We start from the raw sequence: 13,011 nt of genomic DNA on the forward strand, positions 1-13,011 counted from the left end.
TGAGAATTTCAGGTTAAAATGATTTCAAGACTTCATTTATTCAAGGAACTGGCTTGAATCTCCCTTACACTTTGAAAATGTCAACCTGATATTAGTTTTTAAGGTGGGCACAACCTTTAAATATCTACTTATCTTTTGTGTATGTCTATTGAAACTGTAACAGTTACAGTTCTTACCTATGTAGCATGTTAGCTAGCTCTGTTCATCATTTATGTGTTTGAAAATGGACAAGCTTTACATGAAGTGTGTTTAAGTGATTACGATCAGCGTTCACATACAAAGACTATTGGAGGGTAATTTATTTTGTATAAAATAAATAAATAGTTTCATGTTGATTAGTCTTCTATTATATCTGAAATGACAGTTACAAAATTAATTACAAAAGAGTATGCTAAAAAATTGTTGATAAAAGATTAGTCTCTAACTAGTAAAGTTTAATTAATTTTTGTTTTCTAATATAGTACCTGCATGTTGAGTAATCCTCCTCTATGCCATGCATACATCTCAGATGGACTAATTACAATCCTTAAATTGAGACTCAGTTTAAATAAGCAATCTCTTGAAAAACTAAATTGCTCTTTTTTAATTTTGAATAGATTTTAGCAATAAACTACAGCGGTCACTTATATTTTGTCTAAAGCTGAGATCTCCAAAATTCAATGTCCACATCCAGGGTGTGTGTAATAATATAGTGGAGTGTTAGAAGAAAGTAGTAGAGAACCTTTTTTTTTTTCTAAGTTTTGCTTTTAATTTTTGTTTTTGACTGTTTTAAAAAGCACACTCCATGTTGGTTCAGTAGTACATGTATAGCCCTTATAGGTACATAAATATACATAATGAGAGGAACATGTGTTCGAAACATCTTGTTGGGTGATTACTGCATCAAAGAATGGTAGTTATAAGTGGACACTTGAATAAGCTTCTTTACTTAAATAACATTCTACGTTATGAAAATGATTTAAAAGCAGATATGTAGATCAAAATGCAAACAAAAAAGAAATCATACTGCGAGGTGTGTCTGTGCACAAAGGGGAAGTGGGTACATATGTGCACTTGTTATGCATTTTAAGATAACCTGATGAAAGGTTTTGATAAGAGCTTACTGCCATTGTAACCAAAAAAGTCACAAAACAGAAAACAAAAACGAGAAAAGAAACACAGCTTGCTCATCCAGCAGAGGGTTAAATGAATTTTCTTTTTCTTCGTTGTTGAACTCAAAATTCATATTATTTTACAAGAACCTCAATTTTAACATGACTAACTTACTTCATGGTAAATTTCGACAACTCTATCTTAGGCAGATGACTGCTTTTATCTGAAGTGTCTAGTAGTCAGTGCTTGAAGAGTTCTGGGCATTAGGGCAAGGATGTTGAGTTGAGCCCTGTTAACAAATTCATTGTCATCACTTAATTACTTCTTAAGGCATGCTTTAGGGTGATATGGTTGAAAAATCAACCAGGTACACAAATATTTCTTAAAAAATCAAAAGGGCTGGACTTGAACAATGCTCTGATTGGAACGGTCTGCTACAAAGGTAATGGATGTAACATGTTCTTAAACTGTTTTCTCTACCAGTTTGTGGTAGTATTCTTTGTTAAAAGTGCACTTTCTTTGATTTATGTCATGATTATAGATAGAACTTGACTAATATTACAAACCAGAACAAAGAAGAGTAGGGAATAACAAATCTGTAATTATGTTCAGACATTCATTGCTACGTACGATGCAGCATTTGAATGATTTCTCCTTACTTTAAGTCCTGTGGACTGTTTCATAGGGACCTTTGCTTGCATTTTACCTTTCATTGCACTTTTTATCTTGGTCTTGGTCTGCCTTACTTGTTGTACGCTCTTGAAGGGACACGTAGTTAGTGACTATTTGAACTTAGTGAGTGACAACCTTCCATTTAGGACTGTAACGGTCATACAAACTTGTTTCTTAGTTGTGACGAGTAATCAGTCCGAGTTTGATCTTTGACAGGATATAAGTATACTGCTATCTATTCATTAAAGTGAATCTTAGCTATTTTTTAAAGCTCCCTGTCAGGACAATGAGGAGAAAACAAGAGTATGTTGTTAAATGTGACTAAATTCAAAATATGTAATTCAGTGAATCAGCCTGGCTTAGAATGTTCAGTCATAGTAGGCCTCTAAAGATTTCTTGTGTGAGTGGAAACATTTTTAGTAGTTCCTACAAGACTCTGGATCCTTCCTCCTCTTTCTCCCTCAATGTGAACACATAATCTAATAAAAATGTTCAACAAGGTAAACTCTTGAGAAGCTCTCCTGAGTGTAGCCTGTAACTGGAAGCAAACTAAAAACATAATAAACAAAGCTTGTCATGTGTATGCATGACGCATTAGTGAAACCGAAACCTGAGGAAATTATCAGGGTAATCCACAGCAAACCAATACAGTTCTTTCAGATCTTGAGATACTAAGGGAATGGAATGTCAGGACTGAGCTGAGGCCCTAGGGAGCAGTTGAGGTTCTGCCCCTGGCCAGGAGGGGGCAGCAGAGCGTAGGTCCCGGCTTGAGCTGGCAGGTAGTGGAGGGGAATGAGCCTCAGGAAGGAAGCCATAGTGCACAGGGAGAGTTGGGGAAGGCAGCTAGCTAGTCAGGACTGCTTCAAGACTGGGGCAGCAAGCAGGCCATTCTGGACAGTTGAGTTGGTGGGTGTAAAGGAAGATTGCTGAGTAAGGCCGGGGCTATCACAAGAACTGAATGAGATGATACAGGATGCTGGCAGGAAATCAGGCAAGATAAAATTGCTACTTGATGGCTGTGTCCCTTTGGGCATAACACTGAACTTCACTCAGTCTTATTTGTAAAATGAAGATTATGGTAGTATATCCTCCCCAAGGTTGCTATGATGATGAAATAAAATCACTTAAGTATGTACAAACCCTTAGCTCCATAACTGGCACATAAGCTTAATATTCCCCAGACAGGGCACAAGGTGGGAGATAGAAGATGATGATTCTGAATTGGGTGTCTATAGGGGGAATACTAAGTCCAGTTTACGAGGCCCTTTTAGCCATCTGACCCCAATTGCCTTCCAGATCCATTCCCTACCACTTCTGATTACCAGAATGGAGTGTTTACCAGGAGCTTGGTATTGTGGTTTTACTGTCGTTTGTGTATTGCTGATTATTTCAGGAATATAGCAAGGTGATCATTACCAGAACCATTTTTCAGATGAGGAAGCTGAGGCTCAGAAAGGTGAAGCAGCTTGTGAAGCTTGCACAGCTGGGGATGGGAGCAGAGCTGGGATTCAAGCCCAGGTTTGTCAGACTCCAGGGCTTTTCTCTTCCCACTCTACCTGCCTTGGCCTCAAAGAGCCCTCAGGGATCCTCATATCTCAGTGGTGTTGTGCATGAAACTCTTGGACTGAAATGCCCTTGTCCTTCTAATTCCTCCAGGATAGTCATCCTGACTCCCAGGCAGAAGGTTTCTCCCATCTCCCTGCTCTCATATTATTTCATATGTTTATTGTCTTACAGGTAAATGCTTTGTGGTCTTCACCACTAGAGCATCTGCCCCTCGGGCAGAGGAACCCTGCATCTTATCCATCTTTTGTCCCCATTATTGAGCCTATTCTTCAGCCTACTACTGCCTGTCCCTCAATAATAAATGTTTGTGGAAGAGAGCTTAAAAAATGTTTTATAAATGTTTGTGGAATAGTAAGTAAATGAATAAATGTGAGGTGAACAGCTGCAGGAAAATCAGTAAGACTTAAATCTCTCTTTCTTCAGGGTGTTTTCCCTACATAACCCTTTGCTAAATCAGCACATTGTGAAATTACTTATTCAAAGCCTGGGGCCCTCTGGAATGTAAGCTGTTAGGGACAAACCTCTGTCCCTTTGTTCACGGCTGTGTCCCCAGCACCTAGACAACACCTGGCATGCATTGAGCACTCAGTAAATATTTGTTGTGTAAGCCAGTCAGTTGTACCAGCAGGGCTTCTGCAATTGAAAGTCCTTTGGAACGCAAAGGGCTCTTTCATCAGTCTATTCTCTCTTACAGGGCCTCTTTTCTGAATGATGGGAATAGTATGAATTCTGTGATTGAATCTCTTAGCTCTAAGTTCCCTTCTAGCTACAAGTATCTTCTGTGTTTTCTTCTAATTGAATTCTCTGGATCATCACCTTAGCTCTTTACTGTGTATTCAGGAGACAGAGCAACTGTTAGAGTAAGTGGGGCTCTAAGCTTCAAAGGCTTTGTAAATATGTGGAAAGATCCTTGAATAATTTTCATTCTTATTTTGTGCTTTTCAAAAATGTGTCACCTCTTTTTAGAAACAGATACTCATATTTGCTCATTTTTACTTCCTTTAGTGGACCATACAAATGCTGGCAATAGCTGTGGATATCTAGGACAGGATTTAGCAAGAAGGGACATTTCCTAACTTTCCCCAGTCTTTTAGTTTTGTTTCTGAAAGGGGTCATTCTTTTTTAGAAAAGCTTGACTTATGACGTGTTTGTGACGGTGTAATCTATTAGCAATGTCCTATAACATATGGCTTGGCCTGACCACAGTGGGGAAGGAGGAGATAAGGAGAGGATCATGAAGGAGAGAAGAACAGAGATGGCCCCCTCTATGTCTATCTTTATTTGGGGATGTGCTTTAAAAACCATCTATTGAGATGTCTAATTCTTTAATGGAAAAAAAAAAAAAAAGAATCCCCCCCTTGACTTAACTTCCAAGTAGTCACTAACTTTATGTTCATGATTTTGATGTACTGTCAAAATAATTATTCTGGAAAATCTGTATGTCCCCATCTCTATTTTGACAATAGAAGCCAGGGATGGTTAACGAGAAGCTGTGTATAGGAAGAAAAGGGGGAGAGACAGGGCTGAAGGGCAGAAAGAAGGCCACTCTCCACCCAGGTCTACTTCTGGCTTTCTGAGTCCAGTTACATCTCAACCCATAAGCACCTCTCTGTCCCTGCCTGATTTCTCCCTGTTCCCCTTGTCCCACCAGAGACCAGCTCCCTCCCATGTTCCTCGTATCTCCCCTGTTATGGCCTTAATGTTTGTGTTCCTCTCAAATTCTTATGTTGAAGCCCTAACCTCTGTTATGATGGTATTTGGAGATGGGCCATTTGGAAGTGAATTAGGATTAGATGAGGTCATGAAGGAGAGCCCTCATGATGGGCTCTGTGCCCTTAGAAGAAGAGACAACAGAAAGCTTGTTTGCGTGCGCTCTCTCGCACTCTCTCTCTCGCTCTCTCTCTCAATCTCTCTCTCTCTGTCTCTCTCTCTCTCTGTCTCTCTCTCTCTCTCTCTGAAACAGCAATAAGGTAGAGGTCTGCAAGCCAGGAAAAGAGCTCTCAGCAGAATGTAGAATTCAACCATGCTGGCCCCGATCTTGAACTTCCATCTTCCAGAGCTGTGAGATAATAAATTTCTGTTGTTTAAGCCACCCAGCGTCTGATATTTTGTCATGGCAGACCGAGCTAACACATCGTTATGCCCTTCTTCCCTACTTTGATATCTGTCTGACGTCAGTCATAGCCTCAGAATCTTCCTGCTATGTCTCAAAGGCTAACCTGAGTTCATCTGTGCCAATGTGGCAAGCAGAGTAGGAAGGAAGAGATGTGCTTTTCATTTCCCAGATGCCCACCATTGTCCTTTTGTCATATGTTGAGGAATGTAGTCCAGAGACCTACTTCATGGAGAGTACAGCCCCTACATTGGGTTTATCCAGGATGGCTAGAGCTGACTCTGAGTTGCTCTTCTTTCTTTCTTTCTAATTAATTAATTACAAGAAGGCTCCTTAGCACAGTACCATCCTGCTGGACCCTAGGCTGGGACCCTTCTTCTGTGGTCACACTTCCCTCTCGCTCGTCTGCCTTCTAGGCACTACCTCGGTATCCACGATGCATCCATACCTGTTAGCTTGCCAAGTGCCAGTGCCTGCCAGCTCCCAGCATATTATTTCCTCAGCAGCTGGCACAGGATTTTTTTGTTGCCAACTGGAAGCTCAGCTATTAAAAAATAAAGGTTGGCCCATCTTGAATATCACATGTTTCCATCAGGATTTGGATCTGCATTCTGGCACACCTCACATCATCCCTCGGGCACTTCTCTCAGGAGCAAGAACCCAGTGTTCTTCTGGGTATCTGGCCACATTTTCACCTGCTTATTCCAAATGCAGTTTCTAGCCTTGCAAAACCTGTGATCCTTATGATTAGTTGAGGGCCAGTTTACCAACATCTTACTTGGTCTTATTGAATTTAGTAATCTGTTCAGTGTTTCATTAGCACTTGGTTGCCTTCTGTAATAGTTGGTGTCAATTTCATGTCTTAGGTGGTAAATTCTCAATAATAAGGGTCATTTTTCTCAAGTTAATGAATAGCTAACATAATACTGACACATGGATATTTACTGCATGACTTCGCATTAGCATGAAGTGATCCAAGAAAAGAGATCTTAATATTTGTAAATATTTGACTACTGGTCTTCATATTTCACATTCCAAAAAGAATGTGTGGTATCATAACCTTAAGGTTTTCCATATCTTGAGACAAAAGGACAGTTGGAGTAGTTTAAAATAACTGCTATAGGTGTGTCTTTCTGTGTAATTTTTACAGTTTGCTTGGCTTTTAAGAAGGGTGTTAAAATTAGAAAATATTAATCATTTTGTAGCATTGAGATCTTATTTGCGCTACTTTAACTCTTTGTCATGAATTTATTATTTTGTTATTCAAGATAATGCATTCTTCACTGGAAAGTAAAATAACCAGACCCAGAATCACTGCAACTTGACTGTGATTCAGAAATAAAGAATAGAGTCCTGGAAATCATTAAAATATGTAAAAAAAAATTAAATATATATATATATATGTCACCATATATATATATGGAAGTATTTTAAGAAGTTTGTAGTCTATGTACACTGATAAAGAAAAACATATGACCTAGAATAGATTCTTATAGTTAAATGATGTCACTATTAACCATACCTAAAAAAATGTATTTTTCTAACTTGGTACCTAAATGGTAAAATAGAGATTGGCTTCTGGTTTCATCGTAAGTCTCATTAGTACTTGCTATTAATTGTCTTAGTCTCCCTTCTGATGAAGGGGTTTCTTTTTAGCACTTAAGAAAACAAATTAATAAACTTTGAGGAAGGTGTTAATGAGGTAGGTATGGTTAGGAAGAAAGGGGAAAATCCAGAGACCAGATGACTTAGGATCTGCCTTACCTGTGTCATTCAGACAAAGGGTATTAATTCTAGAATGGTTTTCTCTAAAGGAGGAGGCATTGTACATGGCTGGGTATTACAGTCTTTCAAGATGTCTTCTGATTCCAAGATTCTGGAAATGTGTTGCCGTAGGCTGACGCTAAGAATAAGAACTGGGGCTGCTGTCCACGTAAAATGAACCTATGATTCCAGTAGATATTAATAGAACCTCCAGTGGCAACTATGGTGGTATAAAAATACATTCCAACTCTGGTACCTATTAGCTGTCTATTGTTAATGAATTTTTTAAACTGTAATGAGCTTCACTTTCCTCATCTGTAGAATGAAAATACGAGTGCCTTTCTCACAGGATTATTGCAAAGATGTGAGAAAAATTAATTATGTGGCTGTCTTAAGCAAAACAGCTGTGCACACACTGCATGAGATTTTTTTTATTTGAATAATAATAATAACAACAAATTTTTAACTATTAACTCCAGACTGTATTTGGATTTCATCAGCTTTTCCATTAATGTCCTCCTTCTCTTTCAGGATCCAATCCAGGCATCCACACTGCATTTAGTTGTCGTGTTTTTTCTGCCTTCTCTGATATGTTATGGTTTCTCAGTCTTTCCTTGTTTTTTCCATGACCTTGACAGTCTCAGGGAGCACTGGTCAGGGATTCTGTAGAATGGGTTGGTCTATTGTTTTTCACATGATTAACTGGAGTTATAAGTTTGGGGAAAGAATACCACAGAGGTGAAGTGCCCTTCTTGAGCCATCAGGGGTACGTGATACCACATGATATCACTGGTGATTTTAATCTTCATCATCTTGTCACAGTGGTGTCTGCCCAACTTCTCCACTGTACAGTTACTCTTTGTACCATTCCCTGTCTAGTTTTTGGAACTGAGTCACCAAGTCTAACCCACTCTTGGGAGGGAGGGTGATTAAGCTCCACCTCCTACATATATTATTTACAGTGTGTTTTTTTTTTTTTGAACAAACTTGAAAAAAATCTTTCATTATATACAGAACTAAAATGAATCCATGCAGATTTTAAAAAATTACAACTACTTTACCCTTTTGTCTTCTTCATTAATATATATTTCCTAATATATATTTAAAAATGGTAATGCTTTCAAGATAGGCAAGATCATTTTTATCCGTAATTTCTCTGAAAGGAGGGGGGAAGAAACCTAAGGTATAACCATACAGAGAAGCAAGGCAAACTACGAGTATGAAGCAAAGAATAATCACTATATTCTCCAAGAAGAAATGCGTGACTTTAAAATAGCAGGCTGCCTAATTAATCCAGACAGTGGGAAAAGCAGGATGAGGCTGGAAATAGCAGCTGGGACTAAATGAGCAGGGAAGTTTCTCTTCTGACTTCTCACAGAGTCTAAAAGTAACAAAACACTACTCATTCCCAGTGCAAAGTCAATAAAGAATAAGATGGGAAAACTTATCCCTTACTACGTTCCACTAACATTTTACCTATAAAAACGAGAATAAATGTACTTCCACCTCAAATGATTTAAAGATGATCATACTTTAAACCAATCTTTTAACTATTAACAGTAATATTCCATTCTAAAAGAATGGTCTGAGAAGGGAGAAAGCAGGTAGCTATTTTAAGCTCCACGTAAGTTAAATCTTTTACTCATGTAATAACCTTCAGTTATCTTTTAAGTACAGAAACATTTCCTCTTGAATCATCCAAACTCTGATGCGAAAAGACGAAGTCTCACTCATTGTACAGATGTACAAACAAAGGCAGGAAAAAGATGAAGTGACTTACGATAAGTTATGCCATTACAAACTGGGCACAAAGTGTAACCTGCTCCTCTATAAATGTGTTATAGATACACTAATAAATATCAGTGAAGTAATTAAATACTAAATGTGGTCTTATCTGCTACATAAATTAATGTGGAAGGGGAGGCACTTGACCAAAAGTACTTAAAATAAAACTTCTTAATCCCTTTTTCTAGAGATTCCTTAAATTCCACTTTCAACTTTTTTGACTAACTTACACAAGACACATTACCATTTAGTATGTAACATTAAAGTTACGAAACTGGTCCACCAGTGAGATGAGAAGCACTAGGAAAAAAGCCAGCCTGGTGAGGAGGATAACAGAGGGGACAGGCAAATGGAGTGGGGGTGGGGGGGTGGGTCCATTATGATATACTTTAGCCACTGATTATGGAACCATCCACCTCCAGACTTTTTCTCCTGAGAGATAACTAAATGTCTTTGCTTGTTTAGACAACAAAAAAAAAGAAAAAAGAAAAGAAACTGGTCACAAACTTTTGTGTAGGATTCATCAAAAACTATTTTTTTCTTGGAACAAAAATGGGTAAAAACTTGGGTTTTCTAAAGAGATTTGTATGAATATGGAGCTACTAAGATACCCCAAGCTGGAGTATCTGGAATTATTTCGCTTGCCTTTCAGCAAGATCATAAAGTGCTTAAAAATTCTTTGACTCTTTTAACCAGACTGTGATGTTTGCCTCGAAAGTCTTCGTTAACATCCAGTGTTACGATAAACACTTTTTGTAGATAATTAAAGCTGGTTTTCAGTGTTCTGGGCAGGAGCCAGCTTTCATGCTTATACTGAAGCTTCTCTAAGTATTCAAGAGGAATATTTGTTCTTCATTTCTTCCCCATGAATATATTCTACTCAAGCATTTCTCTGGAGTGGCTCAAAGATAAATGATTCCATCCAGTTCAAGGCTTTTGGCCATGCCAGTCTTGATAAATTGTCCACTCTGTTTCATTCATGCAGTCCGATTCATACAAATTAGATGCAAAAATATACCTGTCACTATACACAGATTGTTAAAAAAATAATACAGGTATCTCTGCATCTTCGAGCTTGACATTGAGAAAGGCGAGCTGAGCTCATATTCGACTCAGGCAGGCATATGATAAAAGACCATCGTTCAGGTTTCTCATGCATCATCTGAAGAACATTCCCACCACTTGTCAGTTCCTGAACTTCATCTGGAATACTTTGAACACTGCACCATCTGGCAACAGGTTCAGGAACCGCTTCGCAGCCCTCACAGACTTGTTTAAGGATATTCACAAATATTGACGTCCTGGAAGCAATGTTCCCATCAATGGAAATTTTCTTGATGCATGTCCCCTCAGAGCTGGTCTCGGGAGACAGGCAGCTCCTCTTGGGTGAGGTGGCCATTCTTCATGTTGTTGTAGCCCCGAGCAGTTCAGGCAGGGAGGACTGGGAAGTAGCCACAGGCTCCTAGGCCACCACTGTCACCCAACGGGGTCTGCTGTAGTTCTTCTGTAAGGAAGATTTGTGAGATGTTATTTGTTCACTAATAAATTCTTATGTGTATATAAAGTGATGGAACATCTTAAATCATTTTCCAAAATTATTGGAAAAATATCCTGTCACCATAAATACAATGGGGAATGTACTAGACAATGAGAAAATTTGGTAGAAGAAGCTGTGGCTGGAATCTTGTGCTTAGACAATGGAGCATATTGGAGATGAGAAGAGGAGAGATGCAGAGAAATGCACAGATAGATAATGGTTCTCTCCTGTGTTCAAAAAAGGACACTTTTTTGAACAGTAGTATGTCAACCCTCAAATTGTAAAATCACCAAATATATTGTGATTGTATCTTGTGCCTGTATCTACATGACTAAAGTGTTTGTATATCATTTTTAAGATTCAGACTCAACTTTTCAGGAATGTAGAGTAGATAGCACCTTATAAATCAACCAGTCCCATGTTTCTTCGTGCAAGTGAAGAAACCTAAAAACAGAGAGGACACATGTCTTTCCCAGGAATCCAAAGCTCATTAGTAGTAAAAATGAGGACAGAACCTTGGTCTTCTGCACTTCAACTCTGTGCACGCTTCCTTTCTTCACAAGTGCCATTTGTAGAAACCTAGGCTTAAAAATCAATCCTGGCTCTTCCTCCTAAAGCTTTCCTAGATTATTTCAGAATACAACATTTCTTATCAAAGGAATGGATTTGCCAGCTCAAGTGACTAAAGTCCTGAGGTTATTCAGGTTTTACATGTGGTTTGACTTGGACTGCTTGTTTATTTCTCTGCCTTTCTTTCAACTTTGCCTTCTCGGGGTGTCAGCTTTGTCATCATGCTGGCTTTCCTCCTGGTCACAACATGCAGCAGTTTGAGTCCTGATGTTGGCAACTAACCATCATCATTCAGGACTGTAGGGATCCTCACTTCCTTCTATTATTTAATAAAGCAGAACCATCAGGGTGGTCAGGGGGATGTCTGCGCACCAGTGGACTTAGACCCGCGTTACCACCATACTGAACAAGTCATGGAGACAAAGGGGAAGAGATTACAAGGTTTGGTTTATGCCAGTCAGTGTCTACTTTTAGGGCTTTAGCAATTTCCGCTTGTGTGTGTATGTGGGTGCTGGTAGGGAAGATACTGAGCAGCAACGAACAATATTTACTATATCCCTAAATTAAGTGGGGTTCCAGATACAGCTCCTGGTATCTGGTTACTTATGCTGTGAAAGATCAGATTTTACTACTGTAGAAAATGGGAATTTATTGTGTTCCCTAAAGAAAGTTATGTGAAATATTGGTTTTGGGGGGATGTTTTATCAGTCAGAGATCTACCAGAGAAACAGAGCCAGTAAAATAAAAAAAAAAAAAGAAAAGAAAGACATTTACTTATTTATATGAGTACCATTCATTCATTCATTCCAAGGAATTGGCTTATGTGATGTGAAGACTGGCAAGCTTGAAATCTGTGGGCAGGCCAGCAGACTCGTGGGCAGGAGCTGATGCTGTAGTCCTGAGGTTGACTTTCTTCTTCCTCAAGGAAACCTGTTTTGTTTTTATGGTCTTTCAGCTGATTGGATGAAGCCCACCCACATTATGGAGGGTAATCTCCTAGACTTAATATTATCTAATTATACATGTTAAGGAGAGCTACAAAATACCTTTACAGAAACATCAAGACTAGTGTTTAATTGAATAACTGGGCTACTGTAGCCTAGCCAAGTTGATACATAAAACTACCCATCACAGATGTTAAGTGTAAGGCCAAAGAAGGGTTCTGTGGTTCAATAAAGTTGAGAAATCTTATATTAAACTTTGCTCTAAGACTTTCCATTCTTTAATATACTGAAGTACGTTGTGGTCTTGAACTATTTTTCAAACTTATTTGATCAAGGATATTTTTTTTTGTTTGTTTCCCTTTGGGATCATACTTGTGTCTTCACAAAGTGGAAATTCAATAATATTGACTGAGAAATATTCTTAGATAAATGAATGGTTATTACGTGTGGGGTTAATGATCTTTATATATGCTCAGAGCCATCACTTTCCCTTGGCAGACATTAAGTTTTAATAGCTTTAAAATGTTTGCTGCCCCTTGGAGATTTTATCATTACGGGGAACCAGCCAGGAAGATGGAGGAGGTTCTATGTCCTATGTATTATAAGCTTCATCTTATTACTTTTACTTTTTAATGTGACAGGCTATAACTTTGTTCCACTTAAGAGATTATTTAAATCCATAGAAAACAAGTGAAAGAAAAGAACAGGACACATTAAGGTCTGAAAATGAGTCCGTTTTTATTTTGTCTTACTACCCTCTTACAATGTCCAGCACATTGCTTCACTCTCGGTGCTGCTTGGTATATGTTCTACCTCACTCTCAGAAGAGAAAAATACTTTCTCTTAAATCTGTTTAAATCCCTTCTTAATGTGATGATATATTAGATGAGATGAGATTTGCTCTTCTGTGACCTATTGGTAATGTCATGTGGTCTAGAGTCTAGATGTTAACTTTTAGTCCTGGCCAA

The 13,011-nt window shown here is 38.5% G+C and overlaps 1 protein-coding gene and 1 pseudogene across 2 annotated transcripts in view; one reads left to right on the top strand and one right to left on the bottom strand.

Annotated features, from left to right (window-relative positions):
- The window catches only part of CAMK4 (calcium/calmodulin dependent protein kinase IV), a 203,747-nt gene that overhangs the window by 9,909 nt on the left and 180,827 nt on the right, over positions 1-13,011 (top strand). The window lies entirely within an intron of this gene.
- Positions 9,650-10,391, bottom strand: LOC117024997 (deoxycytidine kinase-like; annotated as a pseudogene).

The sequence above is a fragment of the Rhinolophus ferrumequinum genome, chromosome 7, assembly GCF_004115265.2.
Source record: "Rhinolophus ferrumequinum isolate MPI-CBG mRhiFer1 chromosome 7, mRhiFer1_v1.p, whole genome shotgun sequence".
Taxonomy (NCBI): Eukaryota; Metazoa; Chordata; class Mammalia; order Chiroptera; family Rhinolophidae; genus Rhinolophus; species Rhinolophus ferrumequinum.